The sequence below is a fragment of the Mugil cephalus genome, chromosome 6, assembly GCF_022458985.1.
Source record: "Mugil cephalus isolate CIBA_MC_2020 chromosome 6, CIBA_Mcephalus_1.1, whole genome shotgun sequence".
Classification (NCBI taxonomy): domain Eukaryota; kingdom Metazoa; phylum Chordata; class Actinopteri; order Mugiliformes; family Mugilidae; genus Mugil; species Mugil cephalus.
The window spans coordinates 19259081-19271763 of NC_061775.1; the positions used below are offsets into that span (position 1 = coordinate 19259081).

Sequence of the window (12683 nt, forward strand, 5' to 3'; positions counted from 1 at the left end):
TTTGCTCAGATTGACAATTTTTCAACTAAAGGTCAGGATCCTTCTGCCTCAGTTGCACGTAACTTGCTCTTTTAACTTCACAAGAATGCAGCAATAAACTGCTGAAGTTGTCCTTTAATCACCGAAAAGTTGCAGCACATTTATTGAGTCAGATGAGACTAAATTATCTGAATATTCTGTACAGCATTTCTTGAATTAATATCAATTTGTTATAAAACGGTTAGCGTAAACATTACTGGACATGTTTAATTAAAATTTAAATTATGAGTAAATGCAAAAGCAATACAATCACTTTGTCTGAGACTGAAACTTCTTATCCAGCGTGTCTCTTTGAAGCCTGCGGCTTCATTCCACCTTCCTCCGATTTCTCCCTTAAAAAGTAGCTCCTCTTTTTCATTAGTTTGAAGAAGTAAACTTGTTGTCATGTTGCTTCAATCGGTTCCTGTACAAGAAAACCTTGAGCAATCCTTTATGTGCAGAGATCTTAGGATGCCTTATGTGCCAAGACACTCCAACACCACACGCATACACACACACACACACACACACACACACACACACACACACACACACACACACACACACACACACACGGGTACAAACAGTACTCTCCTTTTTTCTCCGTATCACACTCATCCACCCACTGATCCACACACAGACAGAGACACAGCGAGCAGTATTGATTTTGCTGTCTCCAGGCTGTTGAGTGTGTACACTTGTGCGAGTGTGTATAAAAAAGGGATTAAGGCCTCGCTCAGCTGAGATACCATCAGCCATCAACCCCGCGAGTCCGCTTCGGGCTTTCCCGGCTGCCGCATTGTCTATTCTGCTCCGCTATGTGAAAAATGTTGAATATCAACAATGGCTTTCAGTGGTGTATTGTTGAGTTTTTGTATGAACTAATCTTGCCTCAGTGAAAGAGACCTAGGGCTTGGACAAAACGTCTAGAGCCACAGCATTCCTAGCTGGCTCTCCCCTTGAACACTGAGCAGAAGGCTGGGGCTGAGGGAGGCTGAGTAGAGGGGAAGGCAGGCTGGAGGAGAGGCAGGGACAGGGAGAGCTCAGGCCCGGGTAGGAAGCTCCAAGGCTGGGGTGGTGGTGGGGTGGGGTGGGGTGGGGTGGGGGTGAGATGAGGAGAAGAAGAAGGGCTGAAGGTGGGAGGGCGGGGTGGAAGGTGAGGGAAAGGTGAGGCCGGAATGGAGTCGCCGTAGCTGGGAGGAGGAATGCTAGGCTAAAGGAAGGATGGGGACGATGGAGGAGGCCGGGTAGGGAAGGAAAAGTGAGAGGGAAGTGTGGGACATGGAAGGTAAGGGGCACCTGAGCGTGGCAGGAGTTGAAATAGAAAGAAACAAGAGGCGCGCAACAAGACGGCCAGAGATCAAAGTAGAGGCAGAGGTAGAAAATTCAGCTTCATGAGTGAGGAGTCTGTTTCCCCCTTTCCCTGCCTTGGATGTAATGCTGGACAGCGACTGACGTCCAATCAGACAACAGGACCGCGGGCCCTGTCATAATGACAGCCGTGACATCATGGCAAGGTAAGCTGACTGATAGATCTGGTGAATGATTGACTGAGTGACACGGAGCACTTCACTTCTCGTCCTTCCTTCTTCTTCTTCTTCTTCTTCTTCTTCTTCTTCTTGTCTCTCACTCGTGTTGACGCCAGCGTAGAAGTGCAGGTGTTGCTGCAGATGAAGTGCGAGTGAGCAATAACCGTCGCCACGCAGGCCTCCCTGGCTGCGCCGGTGTTTTCATGCAGGTTTATCAAGTAGCAGAGCGCATGTGTCTCTCTGTGTGTGTCGCCATGTCCGTCGCGTCTCCCTGCTTGTCTCCTTCCTGTCCCGCCGAGGCTGATGGCTCACCTGCAGAGGCGCGGAGAAAGAGGAGGGGTGTGAAGTCAACACCATCTCCTCGTCTCTTGCTTTCTTTGACACATCCTGCGTGTCCGCAGCCTTTTCCCAGCAAATTTGTGTTTGGGGAAAATGTGTATTTCTAAAACTGCACGTCACCGGCGGCGAGTTCGCGTGCGTCCTGCAGGCGTCCACACCTCGGACCAGTGCTGCTGCAGCTTAAGGGCGACGGGTGTCAAAGTCACTCACTGCTCTCACTTTTTTAATTTCATGCTAATTTATGCACATGCATTATGCAATTATGTTGTCAGTCGCTTTAATCAATGCAAAAAAAATTGGATTGTTTTTAGCCAATCCTGTTGTTTCAGTTTTAATTATTCCTCGGCATTCTTCTGCACAACACTCGCAATAATGAGAAATCACTTATCGAAAACAAAGATTTCAAGTATGCACACTGATACTAGAGGCACAGACGTGTAGTTTCCTTGCTCATCCTTTAAGATGCTTTATGATAAAAGTGACCTCTTGTCTTCTACTCATGTGTTTATCCTCTAATTCTCATTTTCTTCATTTTCTTGTAGGTTTTTTTTCTTTTAAAAACAGGCTTTTCTGTTTTTGTAGTTATTGTAACACATTGTCATTTCTGTTCTGTGTGTGTGTGTGTGTGTGTGTCACCGTGGCGACTACTGGGGTCAACGTGGCGGTGTGTGTGTGTGTGTGTGTGTGTGTGTGTGAGTGTGTGTCAGTTTGGGGTCAGTGCCACGGAAACCTGGAACTGAGAAATGGTTGGCTTAACCCCTCACCTCTCCACACACACACACACACACACACACACACACACACACACACACTCTCACACAGACATGTGAACATCAGCGCGGTCTAATCGGCGGCCCCTGGTGATTTGTCCTCTCAGCTTGAAGCCCTGTCATTCCTCCCGGCTCTCCTCACAATTACAGCCCTGAACTGAACTAGAAAATCTGCTCCAATCTAGCAATTAGTCCTGAGGCCACTGGCTCTGGTGTGTGTGTGTGTGTGTGTGTGCGTGCGTGCGTGTGTGTCTGTGTGTGTGTGTCCCTCCTTGTAAGGACCGAACAAGAAGACTGAAGTTGGTGATATTTCGCCCTTATTCGTAATTATTGTAAACAAATTATTTCAAGACGACAGTTAGCTTCGCGACAATGAGAGCAAAATTAAGACGCCATTTATCCCGAGGCCTTTAGGAGGAAGGTGCGAGTTTTTGCGTTTTTCTCCAACTATCAGCAGCTTTGAACCTTTGTACCTTGAGAGCCACGCCACCTTCTTATTGTCAAGGTTTTTATCGTCAATCCAAAACATACAAGGGACATGCAAGGGAACCAAACTCAGCACTGAGGTCCAGAGTGTCAGTGTCAGTAAATTAAATATATGTGTAGCTGTGCAGTTATTGCACATAAGAAGGGGCAGAGTTCTTCTCCTGGAACATGGTAATTAATGAAGGACTGAAAAAATTAAGGCTTAGATTTGGTTACTTTGCTTTGTACTATAATAATACTAATTATAATACTAATATAATTTTTCAACATCAAGACATGTGTCTTTAATTATTGTTCTTAACTAGGTGGAATTATTGTAAAGAAAGAAACATGTTGGCCGTTAATGACTTATTACATCGGGATGTAAAGAAGTTCTTCTTCTACACTTTTTTCCTGGTACCACACATAATTTGAGCAAAACCTGCATTAGTGCAGTTTATGGTACCTGCACTAACGTTTAATAAAAAACCATTGTCGTGAATGATAAAAATGTAAGTGATGGAAATAAACTACTCATAAAAACCCTTTTTGACATAATTGTTAGTTCTATTCTGGCATTGTCCTCGATTAAATGGACCCTAGAACATGTTTAGTACCTCCGCCATGCATTCCCAAGCCCTCTAACTTGTCCTCATCATTGCAATATATGACTATATATATATATATAAGCTTATGAATAAAGAGTGAAAGACAGCCTTGGGTACATAGAGTAATCCAATGGAGGGTCCTGAGAAGAGTAGTAAATCCAAAATGAAAGTGGGAGTGTGTGAGGTGGGATGAGTGGATGAAGTGGACACTAGAGGAGAGGAGAACACTGTGGTCAGAGCGGGATGCGGTGCGGGGGGGGGGGTGGGGGTGGGGGGGGGGCGGTTTTCATTGCCGGGGGAATGGCAGGCCTGACTGGGCAGCAACAGAGACGCTTAGTGCCGCCTGGCTTCCTCCTAAAGACTCGGCCTCCTTTCCCTCCTCCCGTGCATCTCGCTCCTGTGTCTCCTCTTTCTCCTCCGTCACCACTCTCTCCATCACTTTCCCCTCTCCTCCTTTTGTCCCTTCCCTCCTTCACCCTCCAGTTCCTCCAGCTCGCTCTCTTTTTTTTTTTTTTCTTCCTCCATTTCTCTCACTTCCTTAGTCCTCACCCCCACCTCCCTCCCTCCCTCCCTCCCTCCCTCCCTCCCTCCTTCCACGTCTGGGCCATTACAGACACTCAGCGGCGGGCTGAGAGGCGGGGGTGGCAGGGAATGGGGAGATTGAGGGGGCACAAAAGGCCTGAGATGCAGCGGTCCAACAAGAGTGGCTGGCTTTGAAAAGAAGCCCGGACGGCTTCTTAATGCAGCGAGTGGACGGACAGACTCGGATAGACAGACAGAGCAGACTCAGCCCTTTATCCTCATCCTTTAGCTGATGCCTGTTTTGGCCAAAAAAGCACATCATGTGCCATGTGCCCTTCCCTCTGCGCCTGATGTTTTATCAAACACATTAAGACGCGATGGAGGGATAGGTGGAGGGAGGAGGAAGCCAGAGTAATATAGCTGAAGGCCAGACACTTAAAGAGGCGGACGGAGAAAACTTTTCCCACTCCCTAAGAGGAGAGGCATACATGCGGATGTAAAAGATGGAAGAGCGCGCACGTGCACTTCTTTCAGAGGTCGCCCGTCTTTTGTTGTATATTAAGACATTATTTTGACATTACACATTAGTGTTGGTGCCGTTTCCAGCTGTATTTCTGTCCCCGGGTTAATGCTAAAGGAGGAAATATTGACAGGGAAGTTAGATGCAGCACATTAAGAGAGCTGAAAGTGCTGCTTACAGGTTTGGAGAAACTGCTTTTGAAGATGCAGCTCGCCCGACAAACCCACCGCGCCCGAATGCAAACCCGATCAAATTCGCACCGTCTCGTAGCTGCGATATTTTTGGTCGGAAGCCTAAAGAAGCTTTTTACTTTTGTTGATTTTTTTTTTTTTTGAAGCGGTTAAGAGATCAATAAAAAAATAAAATAAAAATAATTTCACAAATCCATAACTCTTTGTGACGCTAATCTTTGCGACACACCACGGAGTACAAACAGCACTTTTCTTCAAAAGCTTCAGTAGTAAACAGATGAGCAGAATGGATTTACTGTCCAGCTCCCGTCCTTTATCAACCTAATTCTCCGATCAATTATGGCAGTTTGTATTTGGCAGTGTTATTTCGCTCAGATGGGAGGGGTCCTCGAATGATATTTTCTGCCTACGTTTATTTACTTGCGTTGGCTGCCTCTTTGTTGTGGGTGGTGTAGGAGTATTATTATGGATTTGGCTCCAAGAGCTTAGCTGTTGTGCGATTCTGATATCAGCTGGACTTTGATCAAATGCAACAAGCTCTAAATCCACTTTAATCAGCGCTGCGTTAGTTCACCGGCGAGGAGGCTTTCCGAGGAGCGGGCGGGCGGGTAAACGCGGACCGAACACACACTCCTGCTTGTTCTAATAAACTTCAATTAATCTAAAGTTGCACTTAGGATAATTTTGGTAATCAATTGTGTAATCTGGATGCAAGAGCCTCGACGTCAAGTTCAGCGAACAAGCTGTAATTATTATCGAATTACTTGTCTTGCGCTTTTGTTTAATGGTATAGTACAGTTGTGAGATCACATTAATTGTTTGTCTCCACTTATTGTTGCAGCTTTTCAGGGCTACACTTCCCAGAGATAATTAAATCACAGGGACTTATTACAGACAACACTTAAACTATAACCCATTGATGTCCAGTAATTTTTACTCTGAGACAGTTGGAGATTAAACAGTCGTCCTAGAAAGATGATGACAAAAAAATACTAAAATCATTGTTATCATCATCTTTGCTTTCTGCTAAGCTGAACCTAACCTGGTTTAGCTTTTACTGTAAAAGCTCTGTAACTATAAAATAACTGTAATCTTGCAGTGAATGTGGGACGTTGTAGTATGAATTTTTCTACCACTTCTGCAGCATTTTCACTGACGGTGACCTTTCGTTTAACTGCCCCATCAGATCTGTGATCCGCATTGACAAGTCCCTTTTATTCCTACCTTTGAAGGCCCTCCTTGGGATAATATCGCTTCACTCTGTCTCTTAAACCAATTGCATGGCTTATGTTTGCAACGTGTCCTCCAAATTAGAAGATTAAAAAAAAAAAAAAAAAAAAAAAAACGCCACTTGTGTGTGATCTTGTGTTCTGTGCTGTAGAAGTGTGTTCTGGTCCCTTCAATTGGGGTCGCGTTCATGAGACAAATGGCTATGAACGCGCTCCGCTTGTGGTATTCACGACTGTGTTAGTGGACGTTTTCCTAAAGCTCAGAGTCCGTGAGTTCTGACATATTGTAATTTAGTCTTTATAGACTTTTCTTGTTAATTTTATAATACAACGAAGGAGAATGTTGTTAATCCCAATGATCTCTTGGTCTCATTGTGCATTTATATTTCCTTCATTAAGTTACCGGGTTGTTATGGTGCATTCCACTTGTAAATCCTCACTACCCCTGAGTTGAGTTACCACAATGGCTGCCCCACACGTAAACGGTAATTAAAAGCTCCTGTAATATTTTGTTGCACTACACTGTTTTTCGTCATACACATGTTGAAACGCTCTTATAGCGTAACAAGGTTGTTATGTCTTATATGCGAACTACAAACCCCTGTCGCACTAACAAAGGGTTAAAAATGATAATCTGATAAAACCAAAACAGCACGAAACAGTAATTAATAGTTTTCTACAATTAAAAGTTTTGAATATTTTCATACATTTCTGTCTCGTGTGATCTTGATGCTTTCGTCACAGTAAATAATTCTGGTGCAAGTTATCAGTTTGCAGTTTGTGTATCTTAAATAGCCTAAATTTAGTTTAACATTATAGTAATAATATTAGTTAATATCAAGATTTTTTTAAAAAATCTTAAATTTCACTTTGCACTCAAAAAAATGTTATATTCAGACAAGCCAAGCGCTTTCACGAACGAGGTCATCATGTTTTCTGACTTCTCTAACTGGAACACCGATAACTCATTTATGTGACATCATTCCCAGCTCCGACTTCCGACCTCCGAGGTTAATGTAACGCAACATTAGCTTGCTACAGTTGGAGCCATTGTGGCCTCTAGACGTTGACAGTTGCAGAGGATCCCTGTTCTCACGACATACGGCTGATGTTGCCACTTCAACGCCTTTCTGTGCACATATAGATTAGATTCAACTTTAAATCATATATATGCGATATGGTACAGGTTTGTTTTTATAGCATATGGACAATATTCACCCATGCAAAGGTGAGGCCATATATACAGGTGAGTGAGCAAGATATACACAATGATTGATTGAGGTACTATGAACATATTATACAGACTAGCAGCAGGAACTATAATATAATTTATACTAGAGGAAATAGATACCTAGGTGAGCTTAAGTTGCACCATTTAAAAAAGTAATTAAAAATCCATAAAATTGTAATGTGTGTATATAAAAAAAAAAAGATCTTGGATTCGGTTAAAATGACTGTTTTGTTAGTAGTTGAGGAGGCGTTCGTTAACTAATGAATGACTGGTGTTTTGTTGACCATCCATCCACCCCGACCTCCCTTTTGATACACATTGTTGCACATGGACTCGGAATAATTTAGTTTTCAGACACGTTCCTCCATCATTTCATGGGAAGCTGTGAATAATATTTTATTCAAACTTCAGTTTTTTTTAAGTCTTATGTCGTTCTCGTTCTCAGACCCTTGGTTAAGGGCTTTGCGTTGGGCTGTCTCTCAAAACATTCCTGTGTGAAAATACCACCACAAACTCAGTAGATCCTTGATAGATCCCAGTAAAATGTACAAAATGTTTCAAAAGTATTATTTCTACGACTTTAAATCTAGAAATATGTTTTAATTTTCTCATTCATGGAGGTGTTATAGGGTATCAGACCTCAGTGTGTGTGCGTGTGTGTGTGCGCATATTAGCAGAAGCACACATAGGCTGTAAAACAAAGAGGTTAGATGAGATGAGAGAGGATGGGTTTATTGGACAACAATAGGTTTATAAGGCTTAAACTGATCTGCTGCATACCTACGACAACGGCCAAGCGCGCACACAAGTGACGGGGATGAGGGCGTCCACATGTATGCGTGCGCACGGCCACCCCGGTCAACCTGACAGACGTGCCAACAAGTTAGACACACATCCAGGAAATCCAAATCCGGCTAGTCCTCTCCCAAGTCCGGCCAAGTCCTCCATCTACTGTAGCCACACACACACACACACACACAAACCCAGTGACACTCAGGCCAACTCCCCGTTTAACACAGACACACACTTATGTAAAATGTGACCACACAGCTTAGCCCCCCAGTAAGACCCACAGAGCCGAGCATAGCTGTGTCTGTGTGTGTGTGTGTGTGTGTGTGTGTGTGTGTGTGTGTGTGTGTGTGTGTGTGTGTGTGTGTGTGTGTGTGTGTGTGTGTGTGTGTGTGTGTGTGTGTGTGTGTGTGTGTGTGTGTGTTCATAGCGGTCAGTACTGAGGCCTCTCTCTGTGGTTGGGGAGTGCGTATGGAGGGATGGTGAGGCAGAGAGAGGGAGAAAGAGGATTAGAGTGATATGGAGACAAAGAACAACAATAGTTTGTCACATTTTGTCAGAGAGGATTTTATGGAAAAGCTGATTTGGAGTCTGCCACCAACAAACAAACGATCGGAAATATGGGATTTATTACGAAATCAGTTTGAGAATTTGCATCAAGTTTAACAGCCGCCTAAGTGTACGCGGTACTTTGAGAACGCGCGTGCGTCTGTGAATCTCAAATTTCAACGTGACTTATTTTAGTTTGGGTTTGTGACGTCTTGCAAACCTCTCACGATATAACCCGTGATGATAAGTATAGATGTGACCAGTGTGTGTAAACAGTGAATCCTAGCCTGCATCACTATACTGAAGTGCTTCATAGAAATGTTCTTTATTTGTAGATATTTGGAGTTATCCAGCCGTTTTTCTACTTTCATATATACAGACGCATATGAGACATATCATAAAACAGTTGTGACTCATCAGACGATGGACATGGGTCTTCTGAGGGTGTCCTGTGGTGTCTATTAACAGGATGTTGTTAGTGGGGTCCTTTGGTTCCTATGGGTTGAAGAGAGGGCCTCTGTGGATCATACTTGTTCCGGTGCATCCCACAGATACTTGATCATTTTGGGATCTAGTGAATTTGGAGGCCAGGTCAAAACCTTGTGCCATTTCTCATGTTTTTTTTGTTTTTTTTTTAGTTCTTAAACCATTTTTGTGTGTGTGACTGCGTCAGGCTGTATCCTGGCTGCAGACATCAAGGAGTCTCTAGTCTGGTCTGGTCTGGTCTGGTCTGGTCTGGTCTGGTCTGGTCTGGTCTGGTCTGGTCTAGGTGGGTGGTACATGTCTAGGTTAGATCCACATGGATGAATGTCTGGTCCAAAAGTTTCCCAGCACGACATTGAATCGTCACAAGATGACCAGTGGTTTTAATGCCTTCCTTGATCAAGTGTTCACTGTGTGTCTGAGATAAACACCATTTCAATTGTTTGTTTTTACATATAACAGAATTGATAATTCAATAGTATCGCGTCAAGTCTGCGTATAAAACAAGAATAAGATCTAAAGAACTTCTTTGTTGATCTGATCCCCATTAATCACAGCTGATACAAGGGAACAGGACTTGGTGAGTTTCTTGAAGATGTAGCTTCTTCAGTTCCAAGGAGACTGCTTCAGCATTGGCTTTTATTAGGAACATCTGTCCACTTAAAGCTCACATGACTAGGCTCTTTTAATGACCAGTTACGTATCTGTAATTGAAGGAATTTGTTTCGGTCCTGTTCCCCCTACTAAATTATTTTCTAAAGGACCAAGTCTAAAGGTGTAAACAGGGGTGAAGCTTCTTGGGAACATTTAGAATTGGTAAAGCTACTTGAGTAAGTGGTGAAACATCTTCAAGAAACTCTAGAGGGCAACTTCTAGTTGCCTGTTTCAGAGAGTTACATGATCTGGATGACTGACAATCTGATGACTTTAAGAGGATACGCTACCCCTATGTGAAATTTAGTCACTCACCGTGTTCCCCGGAGTTGGATAAATGAGAAAAAGCGTTTTTAGATCAGTCCAGGCATTGTCCTAATCCGGCTGGTAACACTACATTATAGCGCCTATGCTAAGCTAAGGCTAACAGCCTGGACCAATTTAAAAACACTGTGTCTCATTTATCCAACTCTGGGAAACATGGTGAGTAACTAAATTTCTCATAGGGATGGCGTATCCCTTTAAATCTATTGTCCAGATATTTCATTAACAGATGGATCGTGATTGACATTAAAAAGACGATGAAGCCAACATTCAGGGTTTAGCCTTTTTAAATTCCTACTGTATATGCCCTCCATTAATAACCCTCTGCTTCTTCAACACTAACTAGATTTACTATCATTCACATCTAAGTTAAACAAACAAACACTGTAAAGTTCATCCAATAACCGGTTTAAAAACGGCTTCTTTCGTATCCTTTGCTCTTTTACCTCTCTTCCCGCTAAACGAGGCGGTGTTACAGCTACTTTCACACAACCCGCAGTTTAGTGAAAATGTCGCCGGAGCAGAAGGCAGCGGGAGATTTCAGGCGCAGGCAGTGTGAGAGAGGGGAAACAGCAGGATCGGTTTGAAGTGAATGAAATGATTTAATGTTTCAGAGTCGGCCTCGCCCCCAGGGAATGGAACGATATGGGCTCCTAATTGACACCAGGTCAAACCGCCTCCCTCTCCCTCTCTCACACACACACACACACACACACACACACACACACACACACTCTCTCTCTGCAGTGCTTTCTGCTTCACACTGTTTCTGTTTCAGCTGCCTTTTCCTCACACACACACACACACACACACACACACACATTACAGTCTTCCTCCAGGAGCCAGACCAGTCCAGTACTGGCCGGTGGCTGGCAAACAAAGGCCTACGCTGTCCGAGTATAATGATGGATGACCACCAGTCTCATATTTTATAGGGATTTCACAGGAGTCAGTCCTTTCCCAGGCCGAGCTACAAGTCAACAGCCTTCTATCGGACTTCCCAAAATCTCTAAAAACGTTTCCGAATTCTGAGATGGGGAAAAAAAAAAGAAAAGCATTTTGTGATTTTATTAAGCCTGAATCAGCCATTGACGGGAGCAGCAGCTAATGACATCTGAATGTGATTAGCGGAGAGTGGAATGTTTTATTAGTGTCACCATCAGCTGATTGACAGAACCCCAGCGGCCGGTATTGTTCACTTTTGGAGTGTGTGGACATGTTGTGCACAGCAGTCGTTCGGGCAGGCGAGTGCGCTTTTAGTGGGACTGGATTGCCGTGACACCTTTTAAATGGAGTAAATGTCTGTCTTAACAAGTCATTTGGCCTTTTATTGAGTCACTGGATTCTTGTTTTCTAAAGACAAGCTACAAAAAAAAAAAAAAATGCTACGCTGTTAATGGGCCGGTATTGCTACAGTCAATTTAAATCATTTTATTTGAAGGATTTTTAGCAGAATTTTTCTTAATTTTGTTGCAGCAATTTGTGTTGTTTTAAATTTTTCTTTTTTCTTTTTTTTTTAGATGCTCTTCTTTCCTGAGATAGATAGATTAGTGTCTACAGGGAAATTGTTGTGTTACAGCACAAAAAATATATATAAAAATCAAAAAAGCTGAAGTTCCAAATTCAGGTCTTAAATGTTTGCAACATAAAACAAAATTTAAAAATAAACCGGTGAAAATTACACGATATGTACCAAGTATGAAAGTAGTAAGTGTAAATAAAAAGACAGTATGTTATGAGAGATGGTAATATGAGAAATATGAAGAAGGAAATATGAGAAAATTAAATATATTTAATAAGAAATTCTGTATCCTATCAAAGGTTATTATTAAAGGCTTGTTTTTTTTCTAATATCTGAACACTTAATAACATTAGCTGGTAGTTGTTGTAGTATCAAAAGTGAAAATGAAGTAACTCTGTCATGTAGACACATAAAATAAATAATAAACGATATATTTAGTCCATCATGGATTATGCTTCCTTAAAGATTTGAGTTTATTTATAAAGAACATTTAAAAAAAAAACCTGCAGTAGTTCACCAAAGTGCTGTATAGTAACTCAAAAAATTAGATAATTGTGCAGAAAATATGTAAGATTAAGAAAATAAAAACACCAGATTGCTTTAAAAACATCTCTATTCTCTTGCATAAAATTCAGGCCGTGTCTGGGTCTGTGTATGTGTAACGTGCAGAGGAAGGTTTTTCCTGGAACTGCAAAAGTACAATATCCCCTCTGCTTTAACCTTAATCTCTGCACGACCAGAAGCAAGTGGTCAGCGGACCCGAGCGACCTTAATGGAACGCGTGGCTGAAGGAGGTCAGAGAGAGAGGCGGACGCCAAACTCTTCAAAATCCTTAAATGTGTCGGAGGATGGTGAGGACGGGGAAAGCGCGCTCTCGGTTGTGCGCTTCGGCTAAAAGAGGAGCTGCTGCTGGGGGGGGGGGGAGGTGGTCGAGACAGGA

The 12683-nt window shown here is 42.9% G+C and overlaps 1 long non-coding RNA gene across 1 annotated transcript in view; it reads left to right on the forward strand.

Moving 5' to 3' along the window:
- The first annotated feature begins 1150 nt into the window (after positions 1 to 1150).
- LOC125009194 overlaps positions 1151 to 12683 on the forward strand; it is an 82723-nt gene continuing 71190 nt past the window's right edge. Inside the window, exon 1 of the long non-coding RNA XR_007112945.1 lies at positions 1151 to 1535. This is a non-coding gene — a long non-coding RNA (uncharacterized LOC125009194). The remainder of the gene's footprint in view (positions 1536 to 12683) is intronic.